This window comes from Meles meles, chromosome 8 (genome assembly GCF_922984935.1).
Source record: "Meles meles chromosome 8, mMelMel3.1 paternal haplotype, whole genome shotgun sequence".
NCBI lineage: Eukaryota > Metazoa > Chordata > Mammalia > Carnivora > Mustelidae > Meles > Meles meles.
Window position 1 is genome coordinate 10,389,329 of NC_060073.1, and position 23,796 is coordinate 10,413,124.

The 23,796-nt window shown below is 48.1% G+C and overlaps 1 long non-coding RNA gene across 1 annotated transcript in view; it reads left to right on the forward strand.

The window, feature by feature from the left end:
• LOC123949748 overlaps nucleotides 1-20,532 on the forward strand; it is a 50,389-nt gene extending 29,857 nt beyond the window's left edge. The window contains exons 2-4 of the long non-coding RNA XR_006820074.1: nucleotides 18,840-18,944; nucleotides 19,068-19,285; nucleotides 20,044-20,532. This is a non-coding gene — a long non-coding RNA (uncharacterized LOC123949748). The remainder of the gene's footprint in view (nucleotides 1-18,839; nucleotides 18,945-19,067; nucleotides 19,286-20,043) is intronic.
• The last annotated feature ends 3,264 nt before the right edge of the window (nucleotides 20,533-23,796 follow it).

The following is a 23,796-nucleotide window of genomic DNA, read 5'->3' on the forward strand; positions in this document are numbered from 1 at the left end:
GACCCCCTTCACTTAGTCATCGCTTGGGGGCACCTGTACTTGGCCTTTGCTGAAGATCGAGCAGGTTTGACTCCTGCTCAGCTGTGTACTAGCGTGAGATATAGGACAAGGCATCCTGTCCCTCTGAACCTCGGTTCTCTTGACTGTGAAACAGGGGGACCACTCTGGCATAGTCCCCACTAGCCGATGTTAATTTCTCTGTGCCTTCCTGGGCTCTGGGCCGCTCAACCTGAGTCTACTCCCTGGTCCCAGACTGGCCCCGGCCCCCCGACCCCCTCCCGGGGACCCCTCCCTGCCCCCCACCAGGGGCTTTGAGGCTGAACCCACATGGCCAATGCTTGGGGAACGGGAAGCAACCCTGTGACGGGCAGAGCCTGGCTCTGGGCTGCTGTGTGGCTGTGAGGAAGCTCGGGGTGAAAGACGGAGTCTAATCCGAAGCCCAAGGGACTGGACAGACGGCCATGAGCTGCAGAAGGGACACTGTGGGGATGTAGACTTGTCCCCAGCCCTGTTCTCGGGGGGCTCCTCTGAGCTGCTGGTATAGTGATAACTAGGATAAGGTCGTGATGAGATGCTGGTGACTGAGCACACGGCCATATTTGCGAGGCACGTGCTAGGCGACTTTCATCTTCACCTCATTTCATCTCTGCATCAGCCCCGTGAAACTGTCACCGTCCCGGTTCTAGAGGTGAAGGAGGGAGGCCCAGCCTGTGAGCACTGGCACTCGGCCCCCGTGTGCTGTGTGGTTGCACACCCTCCGCTGTGGTCTTATTAATCATAGGACTGACATCTCCGGAGCACAGTACAGTTTTCAAAACACTTTCGTTCACGGTCTCTGACTTGAATTCTTACCGTCTAACGCTATTCTTCGGGTGCTTTTCAAAAAACAGCTTTATTGCCGTATTACTCACGTAGCATAAAATGCGCTCATGTTAATTGCACAACTCAATGATCTTCAGTGAATTTACAAAGCTGTGGGGCCATCGCCACAATCCACTTTCCTGATGTTACCATCACCCCCCGCCCAAAGACCCCTTGTGTCCACCAGTCGCCTCCATTCTTACCCCAGCTCCGGGACCCCAGTCCGATCTCACCACCAGGTTGTCGGGCTGTTACCGTGACATTTTATGGCAGAAGACCCCGAGTGCCAAGAGTTGTGACTGTCCCAATCCCACAGCTGAAATCTTGTTGGCTAAACGACTAGAAATGTCAGAGCTGGTCTTGAACCCCGCCAGCCCAATTCCAGGGTTCCCTAAAGCCCCTCTCTTCAGCAGCAAGCCTGGATAGCTCTTATCCCATCTGAGTTTCAAAATCTCCCCTCCGCTCCCCTCCTCCCCCTCCCCCGCCCTCTTCCCGGTCTCTTCTTCTCCTCCAGCTTTGCGGGCAAGGGACAGACACGGCCAGGTTAGCCATTTCCTGCGGTTGCTGAGGCCTGGAAATCAGATTCCACTGACTGACGGCTCCCTCCCTCCGGAGAGCCAGGGCTCATTTCCTGCAGCAGGAAGGGGGACAGTGATGTGTGGCTGGGGCCTGACCTAGCTTCCCTGGGTAGGCGAGCCAGCAGAGCACAGAACACTGCGTCTCTTGGGTGTTCATCTGTGAAGCTCTCAGGTGCCAAGGAATTAACCCAGAAGCCAGCCGCTCTGGGGCATGTAGATGGCTTTTTCTGGTCTCGTTTCCCCTTCCATGGTGTTGGGAGATGGTGCTGGCCATGCCACGGACTGACTGGCTGTTCACTCTAGCACCACGCCTGGGACATCTACCTACCTGGGTCTCCGGCCCTCAGAGCAGGAACCCTTCGGGCTCCAGGGATCAGGCAGTGGCTGGGGAGATGGGGGCAAGGAAGAGGTCCCCATCTGTGGATCTACCACTCAGCTCAGATCCCTATGGTCATGGGTGGGGGGGGTGGGAAACTAGGCTCACCTTATCTCCCCAGGTTTGGAATATCTGTTCCGGGGGGCAGAGATGGGTGGCAACAAGGGCAATATAGGGTCACTCCAGGATGACCTATGGTACAATGTGGGGTTCAGGCTGTTGTATGTGGGTACTGTTGTATGTGGGTTTTCCGGCCTTGGGTGGGAGGGCTCTGGTAGGATCGGAGGGATGGGTGTGCTGAGGGTTCCCAACCCCTGACCTCCAGGCGCTGGCTGCCCTGAGCTCCTGTCTCAAAGCTGCCCTCTTGGGAGGACACTTATCTCATCATGCGGTAGGGAGGGCCCTGGACAGGGACTTTGCCAGAACTGGTGGGATCCTGGCTCTGTCATTGTCTGTGTGACCCTAGTCCGAGCATTTATCCTTTCCCAACCTCAGTGTCCACATCTGTAAAATGGGCACCAATACCTGCCAGGCTTCCTGCTGAGCGTGTTTCAAACACCGTGCAGCCTGAGCCTGAGCGGTCCCGTGGCTGCTGTGTGGCCCTGCTCAGGCCTCTTGTTTTGGGGGGAGCTCCTTCTCAGGCCCCAGGAAATGGTAACGGTGGGTGCCCGCAGGGCCCGGAGCAGGAGGAGGGTAGTTCTGTCTAAGCACTTGGAGTTAAAATGTTCACTCTTTCTCTAGGGATGATTAGTTCCTTTTAACTGGTGATTTTATTTATTTATTTATTAATATTTTATTTATTTGACAGAGAGAAATCACAACTAGGCAGAGAGGCAGGCAGAGAGAGAGAGGAGGAAGCAGGCTCCCTGCAGAGCAGAGAGCCCGATGCGGGGCTCCATCCCAGGATCCTGGGATCATGACCTGAGCTGAAGGCAGAGGCTTTAACCCACTGAGCCACCCAGGCGCCCTTAACTGGTGATTTTAAATCAAAGGCCCAAATATGCAGAAGGCCACTGTTGTAAAGGTTTTTTTTTTTTTTTTAAAGATTTTTAAAATTTATTTACAGAGATCACAAGTAGGCAGAGAGGTAGGCAGAGAGAGAGAGGGGGAAGCAGGTTCCCCGCTGAGAAGAGAGCCTGATATGGGGCTCGATCCCAGGACCCCGAGGCCATGACCTGAGCCAAGGCAGAGGCTTTAACCCACTGAGCCATCAAAGTGCCCCTGTTGTAAACGTTTTAATGAGGCCAAAGGAAGCCTGGGTGGGAAGTGGCCTTTTTAGGGGCTGGAACAAGGGATCTCAGTGATTCTCCTACCTTGGCTGTATCTTTATGGCATTAAGATGAGCAGCTAATTCTGTTAAAAATAAAAGATCCCGGGGAGAGAGAATTATGGCGCCATTAAAAACCATGCGACAGCCCAAAGCGATGGGACCCGCTGTTGACACGGAGCCATGTGACACTCTCAGGCTCGGCCTGTGGATTTACACTGTGATCACGGCATCATATGTTTTAAGTTGTAATTTATGACTGTACTTTGAATTTATAAAATGCTAAGTGTATAACACGCATAGAATTTAAATTTTTAAAATGTCAGCTGCTAATCATTCACTAAAGAGGATGTTTATACTTAAATAGCTCCCAGCTAGTGGGCCCTCACTGTGTGCCAGGTGCTCTAAACAGCCTGTTGTGTCTTATCTTATAGAATCCTCACAGTCTTGTGAGGCAAATCCTCTTCTTTCCATTGCACAGACGAGGTAAGTGAGGTTTTAAGAAGGTTGAACGATATGCCCAAGGTCGCATGGCTAGGACTTGAAGGAGCCAGAGCAGTGGTACCGAGTCTCTGTGACTCTAGCTGCTCTAATCTTCATGTTGTCCTGTAGACACACACATCATATGTATTGATGCAGAAGGGGGATGGGAAGGCTAGAAAGAGGATGCCTAAGTGGGAGCACTGATGGGATCAGGGGTGGAGAGGTTCCTTATGGGCAATTAAATTCTTTTTTAGATATTTGTGCATTTTCTAAAATATCAACATATCACTATGTAGGGGAGGTAAAACAACAACAACAAACTACCCTCTTAGGTTCAGTGCCGGAGGCATGTGAATCAAATTGATAAAAGAAAGGCTAATAGGAGAAAAAGTTTATTTTCATGAATATGAGGGCTTCACAGAAAGAAGTAAAAACCCAAAGAAGTTAAACTCAGGAGTTTATATGCCGTTTTGACAAAAGGTGATCAATTGTGGAGAAGTAACTAGACAAAGGAAGAGGGGTTGGTCTCTTGTGGGAAGGTAAGTATGCGAGGGAAACGAATGGAAATGAAATGTTATTTAGTAAGGTCTATAGCGCAAGGTCAAGTTGGTGCCTTTGCCATTGGTAAGAGTCATCTCCAGTGATTAAGAGGTGTCCTCTTTCCTATGTGAGGGATGGAGACACCTTTACCGGTGAGAATTTATGGTACATTTACAACAGGAAATGTATGCCCTGCTTTCCGATGGAAAAGTGGGGGGCAGAGAGAGTTGCTTTCAGTTCAAAACAATCCTTACGCCAAATAGCCTACTTCGGGGTGGCGTGCTCCGATCTCCCTTAACTATGTGTGTGTATGTATATATATGTGTGTGTGTGTGTATACACACACATATATATTTATATTTATATATTCAAACCTTTATTTAATTCTAGTTGGTTAACATACCATGCAGTGTTGGCTTTAGGAGTAGAATTCCTTTAACTATATATTACATTTAAATCAGGATACGTGTGGTTACATTTCTTGTTTTAAATGTGCTAATTTTAAGGCAACAATCTAAGGGAGAGAGATCTGTGTGTTGAAACGTTCACTGTGGACTTGACCCCTAGATAGGATAGGAAGCTGATGGGCCACCTCACACGTGACTAAGGGAAGACCCAAAAAGCCACTCAGATGGAGCAGCCATCAGAAACGACTGGCTGGGGACACCTGGGTGGCTCAGTCCGTGAAGCATCTGACTCTTGATTTCAACTCAGGTCATGATCTCAGGGTCATGAGCTCGAGCCCCACGTCGGGCTCCACCCTCAGCCAGGAGTCTGCTTGTCCCTCTCCCTCTGCCCCTCCCCTCACTTGTGCATGCTCTCTCTCTCAAATAAATAAATAAAAACTTAAAACAAAAACAAACAGCAGGCTGGGAGGCTGTAGAGCAGCCTGGGGGAGGTTCTGGGATGTGAGAGGAGGTACCATAAGGCAGAACTAAGTGAGGCCATGTGGGGAAACCGAGTCAGAGAGAGCAGGACCAGAGGGCCAGGCTCAGGGCCCAGTGGCCTGGTGGGGGACACAGAGCAGGCTCCAGGAGGCCTCTTTCTGCTCTGGACCCCTGCCTGTCATCCCTGTCTCCCACACAATGGTAGAACCTGGAAGAGCCCCAGTCAGTTCATTTTGAAAAGGACAACAGAGAAAATCCAATCGAATGAATGATTTTCCATCACAAAGCCTTGTTTCCTGACCAAATGAGAAAGAGTAGAAAGCAAATCATCCTCTTCCCCCAGAGGTGAGGCTGGTGTGGCAAACAGCAACGGGTGCCTGTGAAAAACAGGTGTCAAGGGCTTTGAAAACGTCGAAGTAGTCCTAAGCCCAGAGCACGGACAGCAAGGGTTTACTGAGCACTTACTATCTGCCGGGCGCTGAGCTGCGAGCCCTCCCAGAGATGGCCGCTGGTCACACACATTTTGATGGTGACGAGGATCACAACGATGTCATCCTTGGGAGCGGGTGTGGGCTGTTCGAAGCGCCTCTCCCTCTCCCGCTTTGGCTCGCGTCAAATCACCGCCCCCAGGGAGAGGAGGAAGCCAGCAGCGAAGGGAAGTCAACAGCCAGTGAGTCATGTGAGGGGGGCGCCAGGATTACCTGCGGTCCAGGCTAAGAAGTCAGGCCCAGTGATAGTTTAAGGTCAAAGGTGCGGCCGCAGTGACTCAGTGGGATGAGCGAATGAGTGTGCCGCTGGGTACACGGGGTACATTTAGGAGCATTTCTTTTTCTTTTCTTTCTTTTTTATTTTTAAAGATTTTATTTATTTATTTGACACAGACAGAGATCACAAGTAGGCAGAGAGGCAGGCAGAGAGAGAGGAGGAAGCAGGCTCCCTGCCGAGCAGAGAGCCCCACGTGGGGCTCGACTCCAGGACCCCGGACCACGACCCAAGCCGAAGGCAGAGGCCCAACCCACTGAGCCACCCAGGTGCCCCTAGGAGCATTTCTTTAGAAGCCTTGTTTGGTGATGCTTGGCTGGGTGCTGGGGTTTAACTTCATTTGGACCCCCCTGTAGACCCTGTAGTGTAGAGAACTTGCCTTCTCTCTGCCCAGGCCAGGCCTTCAGGACAGCTTTGAAATTCAGTTACAAAGGAAAGGTTGCAACCAGCCAAGCAGGTAGCTTTCTGTGATGTCACTTCAAACCCTGCTGGCATTTTAAGATCCGGAAGCGGCTTGGGTTCCAAATAAGGCGCCCCCCCGCCAACCTCCCCTGCCCAGCCTGGAGGTGGGGTGGGGAGCGGAGGGGCACCTGCCGTGAATTTCTGGCTGAGTCTCTGCAACAGCATGGGAGTCCTAGAGTGAAAGGCTTTGTGGCTTTGGCTTTGTGTTTTTAACCAAGACTTCTTCTCAGTCACCTTAGAGCCAGGTAGGCGGCTAATGCAGAGCTCTGGATTCCTGGGACGAGTCGGGGGGGGGGATGCGGCAGGGCGCTTTCAAGGGCAATTTTAATTTCACGACTTTGTTGCCTTACCTGGCGGGCAAGGAAAACAGGTCTGTTTTGATGGTTGAAGATGTGGAAAGAGGCCGGTGGTGTGCTTTGTTGTGAAGTTAGGGACTAGAGGTGACTCAGATCTGCTTGTGACGGAGCAAGGTGACTCCTCCTCTTCCTCAGGTGACCCAGTCATGGAACGTGGGGAAGGGGCTGGGAGTCCGGGGACCAGTCCTCAGCCCCATCTCTGACTTCCAGCGTTTAGTCACTTCCCTTCTCATTCTGCCAAGGATATGAAGCGGCAGTGGATAAGAGGGAACAGGATTAAAACTTAGAAAAATCTGCAGGTTAGGAAATTAAGGACAGAACATAAGATGATTTTGGGGGCGAGGTTGTCCACGTGATACACTGTGCCGAAGGATCTGTCCGTTTCATAGGTAGTGAAACCCCGATTTGTTTCTGAGTTACCCGGTGGCCAAAGCAAAGAGGAAAATCCAGGGGCCTGAGGACACTCTCTCCTATCTGAAGAGACATTCTCGTCATCAGTGTGAGCAATCAACAGCAAGTTTCATGGGGCCTTTTCTTATGAAAGTCCCTCAATGCCTAAAAGTCTGTCCCAAAGTACAATTCAGTGAAAGCAATTCTTTAGGGACCAAACCAAATTAATTCCTATGGAAGAGGCCTTAATTATGGTCCCAGGAAAGATTCACATGTTAGATAGAGGACTGGGTCTTTCCAAGCCTGGTTTCTAGCATCAGAGACACTGTGTTAAGCTGGGGTTCTTTTTTTAATTTAAAGACTTATTTATTTGAGAGGGTGGGGAAAGGGCAGAGGAAGAGGGAGAGACAGAGGATCTCAAGCAGTTTCCCTGCTGAGCGTGGAGCCCAGTGCAGGATTCAATCTCATGACCCTGAGATCATGACCTGAGCCAAAATCAAGAGTTGGACACCCAACTGACCGAGCCATCCCGGCGCTCCTGAAACTGGGATTCTGGGTGAGGGTTTTCCCTAAGCACCCCAGGAACTGCCCAAGCCTCAGAAAGAAAGTGATGCCTGAGCTGTGCTTAGAACAGTGTCTAGCACATAGTAGGTGCTCAGTTAGGTTCTATTGTGGTCGCTGTGGGGTCAGTTCCATCGCACCCAGCGGAAGGCTACTCTCATGCTTGCTACACAACATCCGAAGCTCTTTGCAAAGGAGAGGCCCGTCTCGGGCGTCTCTGCAGCGACTGTCATGTTGCTAGTAGGGGGATCACTAGAAGACTTGCTGCAGAGCAAACACAGAACTCAAGGCATCCTAGGGCGTGTGTGTTTCAGGCTCAAGGAAAGATGCGGGGAAGGAGGGCAGGACCGAGGGCTGTGTGTCGGTGACTGGGTGGGCAGCAGGGGACCGAATCACCTCCGCACCACTCCCGGGGATGCCGGCCTGGTTGCAGACAGAGCTGTCTTCCCAAGTGTTTATGGCCCAAGACGGCCTGGGAAATCACTTTCCAGCCACCCTCCAGATCAGGAAGCAAGCGTGTCAGAGAGCTGGGCCTTTCGCAGTGTCATTTGTCAGACGAGCACTATTTTTAGTGGCGCCATTTACTCTGAATTGCACCAAGCACTTGAAAAATCAGCCGCCACCTCAAGAACTCAGGGATTGCTGCGGCTGGAGGCATCTCGGAGCTCACGTGACGTCCTCCGCGTCCTCATCTCGTAAAGGAGGAGACTGAGGACATGATGGGAATAGCGAATTAACAGTAGATATGACAGCTAGCTGGGAGGCTGACTTCCCGGCGGCTCACTTACTGATAACGTTAATTACCGCGTGAAATATTGCAAACAATTTGTGTGCCTCAGTAGGGGATTAGTTAAATAAATAATGGTCCGTCCACCCCCAAGATGTGTGGGTGGAAATATTGTAATGCCGACCATTAAAAAATAATGAGGTCGGTTGACTTTTATTGATATGGAAGGATGTCCATGACATATTAATGAATGAAAGGAACAATTTGCAAAACAGTATTTGTGTGTGTGTGTGTCTAATATCTATTATTGTACAACCAAATGTTAGAGGTGAGTCTCTCCAGGTGGCAGGATTTTAGATTGTTTAAATTTTCTTCTATATGTTTTAAGCAGCATGTAGCCTTTTCTCTTTCAATGAGTAAGGATTTGTTATAACAAAAGTGTATTAATTTTGAAAACCATTAATGGCTCATTTAAAACAGGTTTTAAGGGGTGCCTGGGTGGCTCCATGGGTTAAGCCTCTGCCTTCGGCTCAGGTCATGATCTCAGGGTCCTGAGATTGAGCCCCGCATCGGGCTCTCTGCTCAGCAGGGAGCCTGCTTCCTCCTCTCTCTCTGCCTGCCTCTATGCCTACTTATGATCTCTCTCTGTCAAGTAAATAGATAAAATCTTTAAATAAATAAATAAATAAAACAGGTTTTTAAAAGCCATCAAAAAATCATATTCATAGTGGAAAACTATTTTTTTAATAGAAAGAAAAAAGAATCCCATCCAGCCGCCACCATTGTTCGTTTACTGGAATTTATAGAAACGGTCACTTCTGAAAACCCCCTAAAATTCTATCTGATCCACATTCCAGAATGGACTGAAGGGTTTTCCTGGATGCCGGGCACCTATTTCTAGTTTTCCTTTGCTCCAGATGCTGAAGGACATGCTTGTGCGTACATGTTCATTCACATTGTGTTCTTAGCAGTTCCTAAACTTGGGTCTCCTGATCAGAGGCACGGGCATTGCTGGCCTCAGCAAATATTCCCCAATTGCTTTAAAAAGCAGTCTATCAATCTATATTCCAGGGTGGCTACTGTCTTTTCAAAACATTTGCTAAATGAACCCGTCACCTTAAAGCTGTCGGAGGTATGCAGGCAGAAAACTGGGAGGCTGGTGCAGAGTTCTGGGGTGCCTTGGGTGTTACCTACCATTGGCTTCATGACCTCTTATATCCCATCTGGTTCAAGCCAACAGGCATCCAAAGGCATGACCTCTCACATCCCTTCCGGTTCAAGCCAACAGACTTCCAAAGGGTGTGAAGGGAGGGTTAGTACAAAGGCATCCTGACATATTGGATGGAAAGATCAAATATCATACCTTAGAGTTAAAGACAATTCTCCCTAAACCCATATGGTATTGATGTGTGTGTGGTGGGCGGGAGGGTGGATTTAAGTAATTTTCAGGTTCACCCAAAGGATAGACAAATGAGAATTACCAGGACATTTAAAAAAAAATGGGAATGATAAAAGAAAGCTTGCCTTTCCAGCTATTAAAATTCTAGCATTTTATGAAAAGAAAAGTAGAGGCTAATACAGGCTTATGTTTTTCTGATGGAAGGATGAAGAAAAGACGTTTTCTTTTTTGTTAGCATTGCACATCACTTTCTTTCATTTCATGTTTCATTGCACTCCATTTCTTTCAATAATGGGAAAAAAACACACAAAAGGAAACCGGAAGTAGATTTTAAAGTTCTGTGAGTAAATAAGCATCGTGAGCAAAAATGTCAGCTATTCCATACCTAAGCACATACCTGCATCATAGAACGGGGATGCGAACTGGTGCAGCCATGGTGGAGAACACTACGGAGTCCTTCAGAGAATTAACAATGGAAGTACCCCGTGAGCCAGCAATCCCACTTTCGGGCATATATCCTGAGAAAATGAAAACGTCATACACTGTAGGACACGTACACCTCCGTGTTCACTGCAGGATTATTTGCAGTAGCCAAGATGTGGAAACAATCTGTGTCATCAGTGGGTGAGCAGATAAAGAAATCACACACACACACCCACACACACACACGGACATATTATTTTGCCATCGAAGAGAATGAAATCTGGCCATTTGTGACTACACGGATGGACCGCCTACATGGAGGGTAGAGGTGGGGTGGTACGGGCAAAGGGAATCAAAAAAAGAAAAATGGTAGGTGGAGACATTCTTTCTTTAAAATTTTTATTTTTTTATTAACATATAACGTATTATTAGCCCCAGGGGTACAGGTCTGTGACTCGCCAGGTTTACACACTTCATACGTCCATAACCCAACCACCCTCTCCCTACCCCCTCCCCGCCAGCAACCTTTAGTTTGTTTTGTGAGATTAAGAGTCTCTTATGTCTCCTCCTGATCCTATCTTGTTTCATTTATTCCCTTTCTGCCTCCCAACCCCCCCATGTTGCCTCTCAACTTCCTCATATCAGGGAGATCATATGATAATTGTCTTTCTCTGATTGACTTATTTCACTCAGCATAACACCCTCTAGTTCCGTCCACATCATTGCAAATGGCAAGATTTCATTTCTTTTGATGGCTGCATAGTATTCCATTGTGTGTATATATATATATATGTATATATATATATATATATATATATATATACCACATCTTCTTTATCCATTCATCTGTTGATGGACATCTAGGTTCTTTCCATAGTTTGGCTATTGTAGACATTGCTGCTATAAACATTCGGGTGCACGTGCCCCTTCGGATCACTACGTCTGTATCTTTAGGGTAAATATCTAGTAGTGCGATTGCTGGGTCATAGGGTAGCTCTATTTTCAACATATTGAGGAACCTCCATGCTGTTTTCCAGAGTGGCTGCTCCAGCTTGCAAGGTGGAGACATTCTGTACAAGTCTTATACTCTCATAGACGATGAAATTTTGATTAAAATAAGATTGCTCCCTATAGTCTCATCCGGCCCATATTTAAAAATATTGCTATAGAGCTAATTATGTGTCAGATATTGTATTAGAAAGTGGTGTGCAATGCTAACAAAAATCGTTTCTTCAGTACACTGTATTAGAGTTAATCATAGGGCACCTGGGTGGCTCAGTTGCTTAAATGTCAGACTCTTGGTTTTGGCTTGGGTCCTGATCTCAGGGGTGGGGGATCAAACCTCCGTCAGGCTCCACACTCAGCGGGGAATCTGCCTGAGATTCTCTGCTTCTCCCTCTGCCCCTCTTCCTGCTATCTCCCTCTCAAAATAAGTAAATAAATCTTTTTTTTAATTAAAAACTTTTTTTAAATTTTTTAGAAGACTTTATTTATTTATTTGACAGACAGAGATCACAAGTAGGCATAGAGGCAGGCAGAGAGAGAGGGGGAAGCAGGCCTCCTGCTGAGCAGAGAGCCCGATGTGGGTCTCGATCTCTGGAACCTGGGATCATGACCTGAACTGAAGGCAGAGGCTTTGACCCACTGAGCCACCCAGGCACCCCAATAAATCTTTTTATTTTTTTTTATTTTTTTTTATTTATTTATTTTTTTTTTTTAAAGATTTTTTATTTATTTATTTGACAGAGAGAGAGATCACAAGTAGGCAGAGAGGCAGGCAGAGAGAGAGGAGGAAGCAGGCTCCCTGCCGAGCAGAGAGCCCGATGCGGGGCTCGATCCCAGGACCCTGAGATCATGACCTGAGCCGAAGGCAGCGGCTTAATCCACTGAGCCACCCAGGCGCCCCTTCCAATAAATCTTTTTAAAAAGTAACATCGCATCCATGTTTTCCTACTGTTTACACTGTATACTGGTGATCCAAGAGGCCATTCATGGGGAAAGCCTTATGAAGGGCCCACAGGAACTCAATTCTGACAGTTAACTGTCAATCTATTTCAAAATAAAAAAAGGTAATGTAAACAAAGTATACAAAAAGCATCATGAACAAAAATTTAAGCCATTTTTAAAAAAAGCACTTCTCTAGTAATCATGAACATGCAAGTTACGTCAACAATGAGGGGATGGACAGGTGGCTTAGTCGTTAAGCATCTCCCTTCTGCTCAGGGCATGATCCCAGGGTCTTGGGATCGAGCCCTGTGTGGGGCTCTCTGATCAACTGGGAGCTTGCTTCTCCCTTGCTTCTCCCTCTCCCTTTGCCTGTCCCCCCAGCTTGTCCTCTCTCTCTTGTTCACTCTCTCAAATAAATTAAAAAATATATATTCACAAAAAAAAAAGGAAGAAAGGAAGGAAGGAAGAAAGGGTCTTGTCCAAAGTGCTCAACATTTGCATAGTAGTTTAATAAATTAAGATGCATTTGTACATGAACTACTAAGTAGACATTACAAACCTTATTTTCTAAGGAATTTTAATGACATATTACTAAGTGAAAAAAAGGATGTAAAATCCTATGAATTTTTAAATTATATGTGTTTAAAAGTACAGTGTTCCTATATGTGTAAGGCTGGAAATTGCTGAACGGAAATGGCAAATGTTGACAAAATGCACAGCAGCTTGTTGACTTTGAGGAAGACCTCTTACTTCTCTTTTAAAACCAATATTTTGGGGTGCCTTGGTGGCTCAGTGGGTTGGGCCTCTGCCTTCGGCTCAGGTCATGATCTCAGGGTCCTGGGATGGAGCCCCGCATCGGGCTCTCTGCTCAGCAGGGAGACTGCTTCCTCCTCTCTCTCTCCGCCTGCCTCTCTGCCTACTTGTGATCTCTGTCTGTCAAATAAATAATAAAATCTTTTAAAAAATGCAAAAAAATAAATAAAACCAATATTTTATTTTTGAATTTCTGCTAGGAGGAAGTAATGCTTTTTTTTTTTTTTAAAGACTTTATTTATTTACTTGACAGACAGAGATCACAAGTAGGCAGAGAGGCAGGCAGAGAGACAGGAGGAAGCAGGCTCCCCGCAGAGCAGAGAGCCCAATGTGGGGCTTAATCCCAGGACCCTGAGATCATGACCTGAGCCGAAGGCAGCGGCTTAATCCACTGAGCCACCCAGGCGCCCTGGAAGTAATGCTTTTGTAAATGAGGATCTACTTAGGAAGTTAACAAAGTACAATTAGCATCATGAAACCCACACAGCCGTCTAGCAAAATACACAAGAAGGAATTCTAGCATGTTGATGATTAGGATTTTGAGACTATCCTTTCATTCTCTGGTATGTTTTCTGAATTTTCTACAAAATAAGTGCAGCTCTCATGGCCAGGAAGTAAACCACAGCCTAAAATATCCAGGTGAGCCCCCAAGTTATTTTTGCATGCTCGGGGTGTTGGAAATCTCAGGATACAGTCTAAGCTTATTTTAGACCAATGTTAGTTACATTTCCAGTCTGTTTTCTTCAGCCTCTAGATGCTTTTTCATGTGAAAGGCCCCTACATCTGAAGCAACGTGTCCAATTGCTAATCTGAAAAAAAAAAATAAAACCAAACACTATTTCACGTGCATTTCTAGACTTTCTGGACACTGTTGCCCTGGAGGATAAAGAAAAACATCGAGCACGGCATTTGTAAATTTAACGTGCTGTTTAAAAATGAGTTTAGCGGGCAGAAATATAAATGTGGTACAACCACTTTGGAAAATGGTTTGACCGTGTCTGGTACAGTTAAACATGCATCTACCATAAAACACGATCATTCCACTTCTAAGTATTTACCTGAGAGAAACGAAAGTGTATGTCCAGACGCAGCTTATACACAAATTTTTCGCAGCAGCAACGCTCATAATAGCTTCAAACTGGAAACTTCCCAGACGCCCATCCATAAGTAGAGGGGCAAACTGTGATATATTCATGTATCATCACAAAACAATAAAAAAAGAACAAACAATGATAACACAGCGACACAATGAACCTCGGAACAGGGCACCATGGGAAGAAGGCAGAAGCAGGAGTGTGTACTGCACAGTCTTGGAGAGGTCTGGAAAGCACAAGGTCAGCTATAGTGCCAGAAAGCCCGTCCGGGGTTGCCTGGGGCTGGGATGCAGGGAGCATGTCTGGGTGGAGCAGGAGAGAACTTTCTGGGGTGATGGAGATGTTCTCTGTCTTGATTGTGGTGGTGGTGACATGGAGACATGTTTGTGAAAATTTCTTCAACTCTCTATTTAAGATGGATGCACTTTGTTGTATGTAAATTATACCTCTGCAAAAATGATTCTTTTTTCTTTTTTTTAAAGGATTTATTTATTTATTTGACAGAGAGAGAGAGATCCCAAGTAGGCAGAGACAGGCAGAGAGAGAAAGGAAGGGAAGCAGGCTCCCTGCTGAGCAGAGAGCCTGATGCGGGGCCCGATCCCAGGACCCTGGGATCATGACCTGAGCTGAAGGCAGAGGTTTTAATCCACTGAGCCACCCAGGCACCCCCAAAATGATTCTTTTTTAAAAGATTTTATTTATTTATTTGAGAGAGAGGAGGGAGGGGCAGAAGGGGAGGGAGAAAGAATGCAGAGCAGACTCCACACTGAGCTCAGAGCCCGATGCAGAGCTCGATCCCACAACCACGAGATCGTGACCCAACCAGAAACCAAGAGTCGGACACTTAACCGACTGAGACACCAAGGCACCCCAGTTGATATTTTTAAAGTGAGTTTATTTTATGCGCAGCCACTACGGAATGAAGAGTTATGAATCTGGTATCAGAACATTAAACCACGCACAGAGACTTTCTGAGTGCAGGGCCCAGCACAGGTCCTACACCCATGATGAGGACCCTAGTTCTGTTCCCCGACTTTTCAGATACTCTTGTGTGTGTGTGTGTGTGATACTATTTTACACAAATGGGATTGCACTACAAATGTTGTTTTCAAATTTATTTTTTTCCTCAAAAATATGCTGAGGTCTTCTCTCTGAACCAGTAAATCTGGCTGGACGTGGTTCTCCAGAGAGCCCTCGCGGTGGGCTGCGAGCTGTAAATGAGTAAGCAGTCTCCTTTTGGTAGCATTTAGGATGTTTTCTGTTTTTCGTGGTACCAGCACCCACCCCCACTGTATGGGGCTCTGTGCACAGAAATTTCTCGGCCCTTTCCCAGCAGCCTGGGCCCCTCCCTGCCAAGGCAGCCTCTCTGATGTGCCTCAAGATTGTTTGCCTTTCACATTTCCCTCCCCGCTTTCTTTTTCTCTTGAGCTTTAAATAGAGGGGGTAGGTCTCTGTAATCAACTTTACCTCATAGGATTCTGATACTGCAAGGTGAGGAGCACAAGGCTCGACATTGTGCAAGGGGTCCCCTCAGGGTCAAGCAGCCCGCGGCCCTGTGAGTAGGGGCCCTAGGAAGTGTACCGAGCCTCAGGATTTCCAGAATCTACCATGAGAGAATAGCCTTGTACCCCCCAGGGAAGGGACCCTGCCACATTTCAAAAGAAGGGAGGTGTCGACTCACGTTTTTACCGTACACAGCTTGATGCTGGTTTTCCACGCCCAGAACAGTCTCTCGGGCCTCCGGCTGCTGGCGTCAGAGTGGGCCAACCTCACGGCTGTGCGCGGTGTGAGGGACTCGGAGCCGCTCTCTGTCAGTCAAGCAAACATTTAGTTGGGTGAGGCCCTGCAGCACCGTTTACAACCATCGGGGTGGTTTGAAATGGAAGAACCTGGTGACCTCTGACTAGCTCTGTGGCCTTGGGAATGTCACCTGGTCCCCTCAGCTTCCACTTTCACTATACAACAGGACCCAGGCACTAGATGGTCTTTCATGGTCTTTAGGGTTTCTTCCAGGCCCCAGATATGAGGGTCCTGTCTCTCCTACTCCCAGACAGGAGTGGCTTTTCTAGGCTTAGAAGGACTGCACTGTGTTGTCTCTGAAGGAGTCTTCCCTGGGCTCCCCCAGAGGACCAGCAAGTCACTCCTGGGCTAACAGAGGAGAGGCCGGGGAGGAGGCGGGCCTCCAGGGAGCCAGGACGGGGAGGAGAGTCCGGTGTCGGCCGAGCTGCCCTGCCGTTCGCACAGGCCACCGGCTCATCTCAAGAGGGGATGGGGTATTGGGAGCGGCCGCTAGGGGTGGGGGGCTGGAGCAGAGTCAGGAAGTGAAAAATGACAAAAAGCAGGTGAGAAGGGTTGGCCAATGTCAAAGCGATCAGGTCACCCGGTGTCTGCTAAGTGGCATTCATCAAAGTTCGGATTCTACCTTGAGACGGGGAGGCAGAAGCCTGGTCCTTCCTGACAATGGCATTCAAAGGAACGGCTCTCACTCAGGTCCCTGAGAGACACAACCCTGGGTGGAAGGAGATGCGTGTACAGCTCAGAGGGACAGAGAAAAGATTTAGAATTTTAAGTTTGTTTTTTTTTTTTTTTTTTTTTCCAATAAATGCTCCAGGGAAAGCGACCTAGCCTTGGGTATTTTCTGGAACACATGGTAAATTCTTTTGGCCACCTGGAGCTTTTGCAGACAGGAGCTTGGGGGGCTGGGTCACCCCAAGGACGTGGCCATAGGCTGCTGGGAGCCATGAGTGCTTGGTCAGTCCCCTCGTGCAGGGGCTTGGACTGGAAAGTTCATGCTGAGCATTTCTGCAGCTCTGAGCTCTCCTGCCTTTCTTCATCTTTACACCAGGCTGTTGGTCTTCAGATGGGAAGGGGCCCCAGGATTCTTTAGGGACTCTATTTCCAGCAACCTCTGTCCTCCTTCCAGACCACGCCCTTTCATGCTTTCTCATAGTTTTCCCTCTTCCCCTTACTGAAACCGTGCAGACCTAACCCACCCCCCCAAAACTACTGGGACACCCACAAAGGGATGAATTGAAGTGTCGGCCCTGGTGACAAGGCATTAAATGACTCCAAGAGAAGAAATCGTTTTGCAGGTGGGATGGGTTCTGGTTTTTATCTTCAACAGAATCTTGAAAATCAAGAAGTAATTTGATGCTAGACTACTCTGTGGGGTTTGGCCTCTAAATTGGACACAGTTGGAAAAAATCAAGCAGCATCACTATTAAAAAATCCCTTCCTGGGTTGCCTGGGTGGCTCAGTGGGTTAAAGCCTCTGCCTTCAGCTCGGGTCATGATCCTGGGGTCCTGGGATCAAGACTCACATCGGGTTCTCTGCTCGGCGGGGAGCTTGCTTCCCTTCCTCTCTCTGCCTGCCTCTCTGCCTACTTGTGATCTCTTTCTCTCTGTGAAATAAATTTAAAATCTTAAAAAAAAAAAATTAAAAAAAAATCCTTTCCAGTGTCACTGGCCAGCCTGCGGGTCTATAAAAATGAAAAACAGGATGCTAATGCCTGTCTTGTTTTAGCAACAAATAATACCCTTCCACGGATACAGTAACTAAATGAGGGGGAAAAGATCTTGACACCTGATTCAGAGAGAGATACATTTCCAATAAAATGTAGCCTTTGTAGCTAATAATCATTTATCAAAATTATAACACCTCTGTTATTTTTATTTGTGTGCAAAGGATAATTGTAATGACAATTGTGGTAAAGGAGGGGAAATTTTACCTGAGCCTTCTGACCACTGGGAATGGTAAAGTTCTAATATTTTAATTTGTATATATTTTTGTTTCAAAACACAATAGGATGATTATTACAGATGTAAAAGCGTGAGAATATATGAGGATAACATTCTATGGAAGGAGCAGAATAAGTGTTCGAGGAGGAAAAGGAATGATGAGGAAACACTAACTGGTAAAGAAGAGCTTGCTCACGTACAATCGATTCTTACCCAACACGGGTGCGGACTGAATGAATCCACTTACACTGGGATTTTTTTCCCATGAATATACGAACAGCACTGTAAATGTATTTTCTCTTTCTTATGATTTTCTTAGTAATATTTTCTTTTTTCTAGTTTACTTTGTTGCAAGAATACAGTATATAATAAATACAACATAGAAAATACGTGTTGATCGGCTGTCTATGTTATTGACAAATCTTGGGGTCAACAGGAAGCTACTGGTAGTTAAATCTTGGGGGGAGTCCAAAGTCAAAAGCAGATTTCCCACCGTGAGGGAGCAGGGAGGGGGTTTGCCACCCCTTCCCCCGTGTTATTCAAGGGTCAAGTGTATTTTTAAAACAGATGAGAGGTGCCTGGGTGGCTCAGTGGGTTAAAGCCTCTGCCTCCACCTCAGGTTGTCATCCCAGGGTCCTGGGATAGAGCCCCACATCGGGCTCTCTGCTCAGCAGGGAGCCTGTTTCCTCCTTTTTCTCTCTGCCTGCCTCTCTGCCTACTTGTGATCTCTGTCAAATAAATAAATAAAATCTTCTTTTAAAAAAAAATGATTGTTGTACACTGTCCCAGAGGCAAATTTTTTTTTAAAGATTTTATTTTTAAGCGATCTCTATACCCAACGTGGGGCTTGAACCTGCAACCCCCAGATCAAGAGTGGGCCAGCCAGATGCCCCAGGGAAGGCTTATTTTTACCTCTACTCTCTTGGGTTTCTGGGTAGGTCTGACAAACGGATATAAAACGGATTAGTTAGCAGGAGAAAAGCACCACATTCCCCAAAGTGTTACATACCCGGAAATCCTTGTGAAGCCCCAAAGATGTCATGAAACCTGCTTGCTTCCATAGCAGGTTGAAGAAAGGGGGCAGTTGTGGGGGAGAATCGAAACCATAGGAGAGGCTAAAGGAAGATAAGAATTATTTCAACAAAGTCTATTCATACAGAATTTTCTCCATCTCAGCTTCTGGTCCTTGATGATAAGAATGCTACTTCGCTTCTGGTCTGTTAAGGAAGACATCTTCTCATATGGGGATTTCATCTCCTGCTTTTAAGAAAAAGAAAGAAGGTCAGAGCATTTTTCTCGTATTTGCTGTTTTCCACCTGTTTTCACTCAACATAATCCTTATGCCAGACTGGTTTTTGTTTTGTTTTTTTTTTTTTACCCCTCCAACACCCCTGTTCCTGGCAGCACTAGTCATCACAGCGAAATGTAGAAGCCACCCTTTGACAGCCGTGAATGGGTAAGTGAGATGTGGTCTATACCTCATCATGCGATTCAGCCTCAAAGGCTCAGGACAAAGGAAGGGATTTCCGACACCTGCTACGTGGATGGACCTGGAGGACGTTATGGGAAGTGAAATGAGCCAGTTGCAAGAAATTAAAAACTGCAAATTCCACCCATGTGAGGTACTTAGAGGGGTCGAAATCCCTGAGACAGAGAGTCCGATGGGGACTACCGGGGACTGGGCAGTGGGAGGAGAGTGCATGTTTAGTGGGGACGGAGTTTCAATTCTCTAAGAAGAAACAGGCTATGTGGCTGGACGGTGGGATTAGCTACACGTTATGAATGTATTTAATATACCTACCTGTGCCCATAGACATGGTTTAGATGGTAAATTTTGTGTCGTATAAATCTTACCACCAGGTAAATAAATAAATTAAATTAATAAATAGATAAAAACATTTGGAAGGAGCATAGGAGGACAGTGGATATCAAAGTTCTCTTCCATTAGGTTCATTTAAAAGGATGATGGTGACAACGTTCTTTTAAAATGTGGGTATTTAAAATAGGACACTGAGTAAGAAATGCGAATCACATCCTGCTTCATCAGACTCTTGGTGCAACATTTTAGAAAACAAGCAAAGAAGATACGGGGGCGACAGGGGCATCTGATGTAGCTTTCCTGAAACTCTTACCTGGGAGGGGGGGCTGTGGGGGGGGCAAGCCAACTCTTGCCCTTGGGCTGTCAGGCCTGGGGTTTGGTTGCTGATGGCCTGCAAGTTAAGACTGGTTTTAACATTTTTAAATAAAATAAGCACAAGGAAGGGTATTTCATGACACACGAAAATTGTATGAAATTCAAATTTCCATTCCCATAAATAGAGTTTGACTGGAACAATGCCAATCTCATTCATTTCTGTCTCGTCTCTGGCTGCTTTCCCAGAACTCTGGAAGAATTGAGTGGTTGTGACAAGGACCATATGGCCAGCAAAGCCTGGAGTAATCGCTATCCGGCCCTTCGCAGAAGCTGTGTGCCTACCCCAGACTAAGGAAAACCGCCTCGTGGTTCTGGCTCTACTCCTCTCCATGGACAAACCATCCCACCTCGCTGGGACTCAGGCTTCCCATCTGAAAAAGATGTGCTGCTTGGATACAGTGGTGTTTGAATTCTCTGCCATCTCTAAAAATCTGGCAAGTCTGGGAAAGCAGTTCGTACTCGGGTCCTAATGGTCAATACTTCCCAGGAGTACTCGCTTTTAAAGATGACCCCTGTGGGGGCGCCCAGATGGCTCAGTTGGTTGAGTGCCCGACTCTTGGTTTTTTCTCAGGTCATGATCTCGGGGTCCTGGGATGGAGCCTGTGTCGGGCTCCACGCTCAGCGCAGAGACCGCTTGTCCCTCTACCCTTGCTCCTCCCCATTCCCCACGCTCTCTCTTTCAGACAAATAAAATCTTAAACATAAATAAATAAATAAATAAATAAATAAATAAATAAAAGTAAAAATGACCCATGGAGAGGTGACGTTTTCACCCAAAGGGGTGGAGGGCTGACGGCAGGGTTCCAGGCACCGGCCGTGGCTTGGTGCCCACAGTTTTGGTGAGGGGACTCTTTCCAGCGTCAGTCTCAGTGTTTGTGGTGAGCAAGGGTTTGAACAAACTGTCCGGTGACAGATATCCAGCCGCATCCCTGGAGGCCATCGCGGTTCACTCCCAGCCCACGGACTTCCCGTGGCTACCTCAGGGAAGCCCAGGCGTGAACGGACCTGAAACAGGTGCTGAGCTCGAGCAGGACAGGGCAGGTGCTTCTCACCCCCACCGTCTCTGTCTATGGAGAGCTTGCTTTCATGTTGGGCTCGCAGGGAGTTACAGGTGGACCAGGGACAGGCCCTGCCGGCTCAGGTCCCCTGGAAGGCTGCAATGTCCCACCCACTATGGAGGGGGTGAGGGGGGTGGTGCCCTGGGGTCTCAGAGGGAAGCACAAGAAACAGAAGGAAGGGAGAGCTGGGCGGTCAGGGTCTCCCTTGAACTTGCCCCAGCTTCCCCAGCCAGGGTGTCAGCATGCTCTGCTTCCCCATGGGTCCAGTGTGGCCCACCCGGCTTTCCTGGAGGGACAGGCCTTGGGCAGTGGGGCAGGGGTGACCAACCCAGTGCCAACAGGGTCCTAGCCCGGGCGGCAAGCAGCCCTGTCCTATCTCAAAAGGTCTCCTCTCTGGCCACTGAGCTAGCTTCAATAAGCCCATCCATAGGTCAAGTTTGGGCTCCAGGCTGCAGGATGGAGGCATGTGAGAAGACAAAGCCTGAAGTCTGGACTCCCGAGCCAGGATGGGCCTCGGCTCCGGTGCTGCGTGTGGCCAGCAGGTCTGTCACTTGAGGTCCCCAGAGCATCAATGTCCTCCTTTCCCATGTGGGACCTTCTCCCCCCCCCCACCCCCCCCACCCCCCCGCAGGCATCCTCACGAATGCCCCTCCTTTTTGTGACTTGGAAACTGGCAGTGTTGAAGTTGGGGCTGGTTATCTGGTGGGTGGGAGGCACGGCCCACCGCTCCATTTCTGGATGCTTCTGGAAGGGCGAGCGGGACTTACCCCGGTAACTGCTTCATTTTGCCCTTTTAGGCACTGCCTTGTGGGCCCTCCACCCACCCGAGGAAGCCTCTCAGACCGGAGATGCTTAGATCCCACTGATCGAGACCCTGGGGAGGGGGCGGCGGCTCAGATGGTTCTGATAACATTGTTGTCTCCCGCCACTGTTTTCCGGTTTTCACGTGGGCGTTCTCCCCTTACAGGAAGATTAGAGATGGGTCCACCGTGACTTCCCCGCTGCGGGCTGTGACCGTGGCCGTGATTGTGACTGGCATGAGACCATCCTCACAGGTACAGCCGGTCAGGGAGGTGGCAGCCGGTCAGCCCTCCGCCCCATGGATCTGGGTTTGAAACCCGCTCTCTGCCAGGCCTGCGTTGTTCCATCCGCACGAAGGAGAGACAGGAGCGGGGGCTGCGGGGGCTGTCAGGATCCCTCAGGCCCCTCGGGTGCCCGGGGCAGAACAGCCCTCTGAAGAAGAGCCCGTTGCAACCGCAATGAAAGCAAACGGAACCAGCGAGAGAGGACATTGGTTCTAAACCCCAGCTATGAGAGAATTATTTCTCTCCGCTTTTGGAGCTCGTTCTGATCTTCACCGCCACTCCCCAAAGGCTTGTTCTCTAATTCTGTTTTATCTTTTCGTCTTGCTTAATTAAGAAGTAATACACCCAGGGACTTTGGTGTTCAGAGGCCGTGCTCACTCTCTGCATGGGGGGGTGTCTTCTAGCCACCCCCCCCCCAGGTGGGGCCTGGGCTCTTACAGCTTGGGGTTCAGTGACAGCGAAGAACGACCCTGGGGGGGTCTGGGACCTTCAGGAAACCGGCATGAGGGGGGGTGGGGGGACCAGGGGAGCAGGAGAGGAGCAAGGCTGAGCCCTTTCATTGTTGTAGTTTTTTTTTTTTTAATTTTCCATTCATTGTTTTAAATTGGGGCAGAAATGAGGGATGACAGTGACAACCATTGATACCTTAAAAAAACCCTTTTGGGGACACAGATGTTCAGGTTGTAGCACTATCTATTTATAGAAACACACCTCAAAGGAACAAGCCTGCTTCTCAATGTAGAGACGATTAAGCAGATGCTGTGTGAAAGCTACAGAATGTGTTTCTCCGGGGCTCATGTGCCTGTTTCACCTGACTCAGTCCAGTCAGGGCCTCTTCGTCCCATCCCTTCTCGGCGACAGGGAGAAATCGTGACATGGGCTGGCAAAGGGGACCTCAGGGCCATTTGCAAGGGTTTTCCCTAGAGCTTCTCAGAGCTGGGGGTGGGGGTGGGGGGCAGATGGTTTCTATTTTGCCTTCACTGTACCAGATGACCCACCTGGTCGCTTCTTCTCTCTGCAACTGACCCCTTTCCATTCTCCATTCATTTGCTAGAATGATGCTTACAATGTATCAAAATAAGGGCACAGGCAAACCCCTGGAGGTGGATGGAGGAAGTAGGAGTTCTAATTCTCACTCATCCACTGACATGAGTGGTTCCAGTGCAGCACCAAGGAGATGTCTAGACGAGGCTGTGTGTGAGGAGGGAGGTGTAAGTGTCTGAAAGGCAGTGGGACAGGAGTTGAGGACTGCTCCTCCTCTTCCTCCTTCCATCATTCCCTCCCTCCTATTCTCCTTCCCCCCTTCTCTCCCTCGCTCTCTCCCTCCTTCCCTTCCTCAAATACTTACTGAGCATCTACTATACGCCAGACTGTGCTCTGGGTGCTACGGATACAGCAGTAAACACAGTAGGCAAAAATCCCTGCCGGCATGAGCTGAAGCTCCGTCCATCTTTTTCTTCCGTGGTCCTCTGCTTGTGATCTGGAAGTCTTGTGGTGCTGGGCAGGAGCCAAGATCTTCCGTTGGATGTTCAAAGAGTATTTACTGGCAACGGGAGCAGCTGGAGAGTCAACACCATATCCTAGTCATCTCTGCATTCCCAGAGATGAGCGAAGAAAATGGCTCATAGCAGACACTCATAAACATGTTCGTTACATTGTTTCTGCTTGAGGACATGCAGCTAGACATTGGTGTGTAGGGAGGGTGAGGGCAGAAAACAAACAAACAAAATGCTCAGAATTTGCCTTTGAGAAACATAGTCTTAATGGTGAAAATATGAAAAATCTAAGAAGGGAAA